General features: G+C 37.6%; 1 non-coding gene across 1 annotated transcript; it reads left to right on the plus strand.

Moving 5' to 3' along the window:
* Positions 1-6,004: 6,004 nt before the first annotated feature.
* TRNAN-GUU lies at positions 6,005-6,078 on the plus strand. The gene has a single exon. It is a non-coding gene; the product is annotated as a tRNA-Asn (tRNA).
* The last annotated feature ends 3,779 nt before the right edge of the window (positions 6,079-9,857 follow it).

The raw sequence follows: 9,857 nt of genomic DNA on the forward strand, positions 1-9,857 counted from the left end.
TGAAACCTTGAAAGGACATCTTTCCTATGCTTTAATTACAAAAGACAATTGCTAGTCTTGCTTTGGGCCACACATGGATACTTTAATGTTATTTCTTAAAAACCATACTGGTGTTTCTGATGATTGAGAGTTCTGTCAGCAACAAGGGAAAGGGCACATACCACCTAAGAACTGTAGTAATGGATTTTACAGATGGTAGAGCACATCTGAATTAAGTGAAGAAGGTTTCAAAGGCAATCATTCACTATATCCAGGCTTCATGTTTTAAAATCAAGTGTATAGCTCACCCTTAGAAGCAGTATATATAAAAAAAGCAGTATATAAACAAGGAGATACCTGGAAGTCTCAGAAAGTGATTTTTCTGGTTCTCTACAACCTGAACCAGGGGTCATTGGAGGAACCCACCCCACCCCACACAGAAAATCCAAGTACACTTTTTGATTCCCCCCAATTTAGCTATTAATAACTTACTGCTGACCAGAAGCTTACCAATAACAAAAGCAGTCGATGAGCACATATTTTGTAGGAGTATTTTTAAAATAAAGCAAGCTAGAGAACAAATATATTAAAGAAAATACTAAGAAAAGCATATTTATAATACTATATGGTTTTTACTGATAGAAGTTTACATCATTGGCGTAGGGATGAATTTGTCTTCTCAATGACAGGCTGAGGAGGACTAGGGAGAAGGGGGAGTTGGTGTTGCTATCTCAAGGGTGACAGAATTAAGTGGTGGAGGAAGTAGAAGGGTATACACATACCTTTATGGAAATACCTTGTAATTTCTGATTCCTTTGATTTCTCATTTTCTAAAAATGTTTCTATAGGTACTAATTATAGCAATGTCTTATGTACTAGAGTTAATTTTATGCAGTTATGATTTGATTCTGCATCTGTAGGTAATTTTTTATTTAAATAGTTTATGGTATTAAATGATGAAATAGACTTGTATCTACATATATTTCTTGAACTTGTGACTTACCCAACTTTAAAATTTTTTCAATATTTCTGGGCTATGTGGTTTGTCTCCAAGTTTTTCAAATGTTGGAAATATTAAAATTTCAATAGCTTTATTGAATTAAAAGAAAACTGCATAAGTGGACTATGCAGTTCAAATCTGTGTTGCTGAGCAGTCAACTGTGTTGGTCAATTTGTTCAAATAAATCAGCATAATCTCTTCCTAAAACCAGAGCATAGAGAAAATACAAATTTGGCTGCTCACTGGGGTTTTGGCATCTCCTACTTAAATTAAAAATCCCTACGGAATTTAAACCTCCATGGTTATATTTGTTATTTAAATATTTATTTTGAATGGGCCACTATGTGTTGATTGAACCAGTCTGTAGGTGAAATAGAGATAAAGAATACATAGATCATAGAAAAAGTTGTGACACTGCTGTATCAAAGTGTAATGCAAACAAAACCCCCAAACCCACTGTGAGATTGTAAGCAGAAATGAATATAACACAGGAATTGGATGCTCATACATTCATTAGAAGTCCTCAGGAACAAGCTCTAGTTTGGATCCAAGGAATGTTAGAAAACAAAAGTCTAGCCTAATAGAGCACCTTCCACCTCTGCCATTGTGGGCAAATATTAGGAATCAAGAGTCTAGTGCTAGCAGTACTCAGTCCAAGGCCTCGTTCGCTTAAATATAAGCAGAAGATTAGGATGTAGGTATAGCAAGCTGCTGATGTTATTCAGCCACCAACACTTTCGGCTGTCAGTGGTCACAACGCTGATGAATGGTTGTCAGAAAAGTCTGGTCACTACCTTCACAAGCGTGATCCGAGAGCCCCATGAAGCTGCTGGCCGAGTCTGGTTACTACCTTCACAAGCGTGATCCGAGAGCCCCATGAAGCTGCTGGCCGGCCACTGGAATGGAGCACTGCTACAAAATGCCTGCTGCCCCCAACATCCTTGACACCTAGAAGGAAAGGCTACCACATAGCAGGAAGCTGGCCACTACTTCACTATGTGTTCCAAGGCCACACTAGCGCGAGTCTAGTGGTGAGACCGGAGCTTATATCCAGAAAACTGCCTCTGCTAGATTTGGAAATCAACTTTTTTGGAGGGGGTGGGGGGGTGACGAGAGGGGGATTTTCAGCTTGTGTTACAGGATAACATGTAGAGGAGATGGAACTGAAAGCCAAATGTCAATTGACAATATCAAACAGCCGTTTCCTGGAAGGGTCTGTGTGACAAGGTGGGGGATGACACTGATAGGATTCAGCTGTGAGTTATTGAGAATGGGATTTATTGGCATGCCATCCCGAGCCCTCTGAGAAGCAAGGGGAGGAAATTTCACTACTAGTAAGAGCCAGGAGTGGAGCACATCTGAGGTCCGAGATTGAGCTTCTTTGATCCAGAAGACATGAGGAGCAGCAGTAGCACCAGGAGTCAGACATGAGACAGGGTGGTGGACATCCCAGCCGACAGAACAAGCGCAGCCGAGTGCTATGGGGCTGGCGTGTGGAATGGGATACTTTGGGGCACATCTTTAGGGGAGCTGGGCTCCGTGGCCCACAGAACTTGAGCTTAAGGCCTTTGAGTGGAGTGGAATGCCCCATGAACATTTATTGGCAGTTCGAAGGAACTTAGTTGCCTGTCCTGACTGAGCATCTGTATCCTGAACATTTCTCACCTGCATTCTAACCTATTAATTTTCTTAATAGACCCTATAATTGTGAACTTTGTGAGTTCTGTTTGACTATTGCAATGGATATTAGAGCCCAAATGAAATAAGTAGAGAATACTGTTTACATGATGGAATACAAGTACATTTGCTTTTATCTCATGGTGCTGAAATGGTATCTTTTTCTAGATTCTTATCCATGAAGTTATAAGTATTTTGGGAATCAGAGTCTTGCCTTTTTAGTTTGGAATGTCCAGAGTCTAACCAAATGTTTAAAATTTGTAATATAGTTTTAGTCGAATTGAACTGAGTGAAATTTTGTCAAACTCAAGCCTACATATACTTAACAGCCATATAGCTAACTGGTCTTATTCTGAATCAGTGTGACGAAAATTGTAGTACTGTGATTTTATCCATAGGTGTCAGCAAGTCCCTCACACTAGGACAGAGGTTCTGAAACTGTGGGTTGTGACCCCTTTGGGGGTCGTTGAATGACCCTTTCACAGGGGTCGCCTGATTCATAACAGTAGCAAAATTACAGTTATGAGGTAGCAACGAAAATAATGTTATGGTTGGGGATCACCACAACATGAACTGTATTAAAGGGTCCCGGCATTAGGAAGGTTGGAAACCACTGCACTAGGAGGAAAGTCTGAATGTTCTGTAGATCTAATTGATCACAGAGGTTAGAATGTCACTTTCTGATTTGATCTTAATCTGAATAGGAACTGGGTAAGGTTTAATTCCCCATAAATATTAAGTCAAAGGAAGAGAACACAATGTACTACATCTGGAGCACCTGGAAGTAAGGCCTTTCTTGTCTTAATATCCCCAGGCTCACTTACAATACTTTGTTGTCACACTTCTTCCAGCCTGTTCTATGTGTGAGTTCTTGGCCTGCCCTCTAGACCTTTGTTTGGGGTTCCCTAAAAACACTGTGAAGTGGATTACATTTTTTTTGGTAACTTCTCTTTTTCCCTTGACAAAGAAACCTCTTTGGTGGTTCATGGTATTTAGAATTCATGCTAGGTGATTCTCCCTCAAATAGTCACCAGTTTATATCCAGTAAAATACCAATTTCATCCTCTAGAGCATTTGCTTTAAAATATAATCTTTAAAAATAATTTTTCAAAGTGCAAGCCTCATCCTTCTTTATCCTAGGTTACTAGTTATTGCTACGTGATACGGATCCTTCTCTGTACTTTACTCAATAAAAACACACTCAGGTGTACATGCACAAGCACAGATACATAGCATTTGGGGAAGTTTGTTTTTCCTTTTATAAAAATGAAATCATTTATTTTTTATCATTTATTTATATTGTAGTCATTTATTTACATTTTGTCATTTATATTATAGTCATTTATATATCTTTTCTCCCTGAAAACAGACATTGCAATCCTTCAGGTGTCAGGGGAGCCAGCTCTTAACAAATCATCACAGGCCCGGCAGGTGCAATTGTACTGCGATAATAAGTCAAAGATTATAGTAAAGTCATAGAAAAGAAGATAGAAGAGAGGGAAATAAAGGAGTCAGACACATTTCATGGTAGCATGCTCACCTCAGCTCCTCTTGGTGGTACACGTGGAGATGGGAGACGAGGGCAGAGAGAGAGCGCTTTATTGCTAGCCAAGGCTTACATATCTTTGGGGGTGTGCATGCCTCCAAATTATAGGTAAAGACATATGTCACAGGAAAGGGTTGTACAATAGGCAATGTGAGCAATAGGAGGGGGATATACAACGGACATAAGCATAACAGGGCTCTCCTTCGGGGAAGCAATTTACTACTATCCTTCTCAGAAGGCAGTGGGCCCTACTTAGGGTATGACAGACTGCAGAGTCTTATTGCTCTAGGTGACTGATAACACTTAGGGAGAATAACCCCTGACCTACTTCTGTTGACCTCCAAGTGTATAGTCATTTACCATGTGTAGCAAGCAACTAAGTTTGGCATATATTCGGGGGAGACAACTCGGAAGAAATCTTTCTGTTTCCCACACATCAGGACCATATGTATAGAGCTAAATTACTTTTAATAGATACAAAGCGCTTCTTACTGTGGACATATCAGTGTCTGTCTTCCTGGACAATCAAACTGATAATACCTTTTGATAGTTCCTCCCAAAATGTTGTTGTTCAGATACTTCACAAATGCCCTTAGGAATGGTCTGTCTCTGTGGGAATTATATTCAAATGGAGCATGCCAGATCCAACCTATTTTATTTTAAATTTTATTGATATTGCCAAATATAATTTGAAAAGTAGCAATAATGACATTTCCAGCCAATAACACTCAAAAATAAGAGATGAAAAATTTCTTACTGTCTTTACTAGTTTGATGGAAAAATAATGGTCTTAAATTGTTTTTCTCCAACCGCTAATGAGATGAAATATTTTGTTATATCTATTGACCAGGTGGATTTCCTCATCTGTGATTTTTTTCTTTATAAAATTTACTCATTTTAACATTAGGTTATGTTTCTTAACAGTTTGTAGGAACTCTTGGAACGTTAAAAACACCAATCTGGAATTTTCCATGTGTGACACTTTAAACATCACTGATTTGTCCTTTGGAATAAACCCTTAGCTTGTTTTCAAATAAGCAGTTAACTAAGTCTACATGGAAGAAACACACCACTTGTGTGAGCCAAGGATTATAAATAATAAAATCTAAATCCAAAGAAAGGAATGGTATCAGAACTTAAATTGTGAATGCCTGGTTTGCAGAAAGCTATGAATGACAGATGGAAGCCCAAAGGCCATTTCCAGGGTCCACAGGTAGAATAAGCCTATGGCAACTTCCCTCTGACCATAGTCCAAGGATTTGAATAACCTTGTTAGCAAACAGCATTGTAAAGTCAATAATGGAAGATATAGTTTGGTTAAAATGCAATATCATTTGATCTTCTTTTTGACCCATTTTAAAGTCGTTTCTGTTAAAAAAAAAAAAGTGAAGGGGAAATACATGTGGATTAACCTACCAGCGAATCCCTTCTAACTGTAGACCAGGGATGGGACTAGCCTTTCCATCAGACAGTGCATTGGAAAGTGGATTGTTGCAGATGCAGTTAGGTTAAACTTGAATATCGTATCATTTGATCTCCCCTTTGACCCATTTTAAATTTGTTCTAGTTTTTAATATTTTCTACTTTCTTTTTGATTGAGGTTTTTCTCTGTTTTACATTGAGGTTTTTCTCTGTTTACATTGTTATGTTACCATTGTTATGTTTCTCTGTATATGAAATCCATGATAGGTAAATCTATAGAGACACTAACTGGATTAATGGTTTCTTGGGATGTATGGAAGGGGAGTTTTCAGGGGAAATAGGGAGCTATTAATGAGTGCAAGAAAGAAGGAAATGTGAGAGTCTCTGTGGCGCAATTGGTTAGCGCATTCGGCTGTTAACTGAAAGATTGGTGGTTCGAGCCCACCCAGGGACGGAAGTGCTCATTTTTTAAAAAGAAGAAAATGTACTAAAATTGATTGTAGTGATCATTATACAACTCTTCTTGATTTGACTGAACAATTGATTTGTATGATATGTGAAATATATACCAATTAAATTGTTTTTAAAAGGAAATGTCTTATTAAGTTAGTGCAATGATCAAAACCAGAATATTGACATTAAAACAGCAATATTTTTTTACATGAAGAACACTTTAATTCTGATGATATCCTTCCCCTTGTGCAAACGCTCTTTGTCTTCCAGACTGTTCCCCCATTCTTGACTTAAACTCGGTGCCCCCCAAGCTTCTCAACTAACCTTTCGACTTGCCATTATGAATCTGATTTCACATACATAGTTCTTTACAAGAGCACATTGCTCAAGACAAACTTTCTTTAATTATAAAGATTAACCATTTCTTTTCTTTTAAAAAAAATCATTTCATTAGGGTCTCATGGATTCTTATCACAATCCATACATACATCAATTGTGTAAAGCACATTTGTACATTCATTGCCCTCATCCTTCTCAAATCATTTCCTCTCCACTTAAACCCCCGGCGTCAGGTCCTCATTTTCCCCTCCCTCCCCGCTCCCCACTCCCTCACGAGCCCTTGATAATTTATAAATTATTATTTTGTCATATCTTTCCCTGTCCGACGTCTCCCTTCACCCACTTTTCTGTTGTCCGTCCCCCAGGGAGGGGGGTCACATATAGTTCCTTATAATAGGTTCCCTCTTTCCAACCCACTCTCCCTCTACCCTCCCAGAATCGCCACTCACACCACTGGTCCTGAAGGGATCATCTGCCCTGAATTCCCTGTGTTTACAGTTCCTATCTGTACCAGTGTACATCCTCTGGTCCAGCCAAACTTGCAAGGTAGAATTCGGATCATGATAGTGGGGGCAGGGAGGAAGCATTTAGGAACTAGAGGAAAGTTGTATTTTTCATCGTTGCTACATCGCACCCTGACTCTACCGCAGACCTTTGGTTTCATCACTTTTTGTATGTACTGGCTTCTGTGTATATGTGTATTTCAATGAAACTTCATGACAGGTGTAAGTTCATGCAATGGCTGCTCCAATCAGGATACAGTACTCTTCCTTGATCCCAATGAAATGATCTCATCCTACCCCATTGTAGTACTACCCCGACTCTAACGGTAGCAACCATGATCTATACTCCTTCATTTGATTTTGTCACTTCAAGATCATCATATAACCATGATCTATACTCCTTCATTTGATTTTGTCACTTCAAGATCATCATATAAGTGGAACCATGTAATATTAAATTACATTCACCTAATAAATTTAAGATCTGACCAAAAAAGAAATAAACCTTCAAATGCCAAATCGCATGAAAGGTGAAATAGATAATGTCAGGCTAAGACAGGACAGGCTATTTTTACCTCAAATTGGTCTTAGTAACTTTTAATAATACTTCATAGATAAAATAACTCAGTGGAATCAAAGAGTAGTGTTGCTATGAGCCAGCATCGACTTACTGCTGTGGGTTTGGTTTAGTTTCATTTCTCTGTCAACCACAGTTAATTACATGCATGTAAGATGAGGTTTAAGAGAAAAATTGGATAACCTGGATCTAATGTTACATACTTGCAAAGAATATTATAGTCCCAAGAGTTCTCTCAAAAATTTTCCCTCCATAACAATCATGTGAAGGTAACAAAGAAGTATTATTCTCTGAATTTGCTCATTTTACAGATGATGCTGGGACTAGGAGTAATGATATTACCAACATAGTAACACTAGCACAAGTATTTTGACTCCTAACTCTGAGCATTTTCTACAGCACTACAATCTGCCACAATTTAAAACAATTAAAAAACCCCACAAAATGTCACAGGTGTCAACTAACAGAATCTATATTTAAAATCAAGGTACCTCTTTTTTGTAAACTTTTTTTAAATTGAGGTGTACATACAATAGTGAACACAGATAACCAAAGCCAAACTCACTTCCATTGAGTCCATGTCAACTCATAGCAACCCTATAGGACAATTTAGAACTGCTCCTGTGTGTTTCTGAGACTGTAACTCTTTCTGGAAGAAAAAAAAAACTATCTTTCTCCCAATGACCGGCTACTGGTTTTGAACTACTGACTTTGAAGTTGGCAGCCCAACACATAACCACTGTGCCACCAGGGCTTCAGTGAGCACAGGAAGTCCAAAGTTTGACACATTTTCATAAACATGCCTGTATAACCATTACCTTGTTTCCAATTTAGAACATTACGTCTCTGAGGAGCCTCCCTTGTGCTTCCTCTAAGCCGTTCTCCACGACCCTTTTGGGGGTCAAACAACCCTTTCACAGGGGTCACCTGATTCATAACAGTAGCAAAATTACAGTTATGAAGTGGCAACAGAAATAATTTTATGGTTGGGGCGGTCACATCACAAGGAACTGTATTAAAGGGTCGCAGCATTAGGAAGGTTGAGAACCACTCCTCTAAGTCATTAACCTACCAAATTAACCTACTCTTTATTATTTATTTCACCACAAATTATTCAGTGCCTTTTTATTGCATCTTTTAAAACATTTAATTTATTTGGTATGTACATTCTTCTATATTGCTCTTTCACTCAACATATTGCTGGATATATCCACGTTATTGTATTTAACAATAATTAATTGAAGTGTGAGAGTTGGTACTCAATGAACTGCCTTGCTTTTCTGATTCTATAAAGTTTTCTGCCTTTGATAAAGTTCAGTTGTTCACTTTTCTGTAGGTTGTTTTAGTGAAAAATAGCTGCATTTTCCTTTTCTGACAGGTTTCAGCTTCACATAGTTCTCAGCTTCTGAAGGTTTTATTTTATATAGTATTTCTTTGTCTGACTAGAACACATTTTAATTATCCATTCTACCTTTGATGGATATATAGGTTGTCTTCTGAAAAATCTTTGTCTTTTACTTGGAGATATTGTGCCATTTAGGTTAAATAATTTTCTGAAATCTTTTTGTTTACATCTCCCAAATGACATTTAATATTCTACTCATATTCAACTCTCCTTCCTTGCATTCTTTTGTAGTAATAATTATTTATTACTATTACAGGCATCATCAAGATCCCCTTATTTATTAACTGAGGTTATAATCTATTTTACAATCCACTTAATAGAAGGAGCTCTGGTGGTACAGTGGTTAAGTGATCAGCTGGCAACAAAAAGGTCAGTGGTTCAAACCCATTATTCAGGAGAAAGATGGGAGTAGTACAGTCTGATTCATTGACTTAGTAAACTCAACATTAATTGGTAACTTTTACCACACTGTGGACTAATTGCTTATAATACTTCAAGTAGTGCATTACTGTATTTTGTGCTATTAGAAATATTTTAAATCTACTTATATTAACTAGGAAAATTGGAAGTCATTAAAATGAAACAATGCATAAAGCTATATTCTCAGTGTTAGTGAACTGAAATGACCTGACACAGACTATTGTGAATTAAAAAAATCATATGATTTACTTTGCCTGGAATGACAGGTTTATGGTGTTGCATTCATCATTAAAAAAGGTATTTCAAGATGTCTTGATGTACCATGCTGTGTATGGCATGATAATTTTTGTTTGCATACAAGGAAATCCAATCAATACAACTATTATTCAAATGTATGCACCAACCACTAAATCTAGTGATTGAAGAATTTGAAATTGAAGAATTCTACCTATGTCTTCCATTACCCAAAAACACAGCTCCAGGAATTGATGGAATGCCCATTGAAATGTTTCAGAAAGCTGAAGAATCACTAGAAA

Source organism: Echinops telfairi, unplaced genomic scaffold, assembly GCF_000313985.2.
Source record: "Echinops telfairi isolate 266 unplaced genomic scaffold, ASM31398v2 ScPeMD7_23;HRSCAF=83, whole genome shotgun sequence".
In the NCBI taxonomy this organism is placed as follows: Eukaryota; Metazoa; Chordata; class Mammalia; order Afrosoricida; family Tenrecidae; genus Echinops; species Echinops telfairi.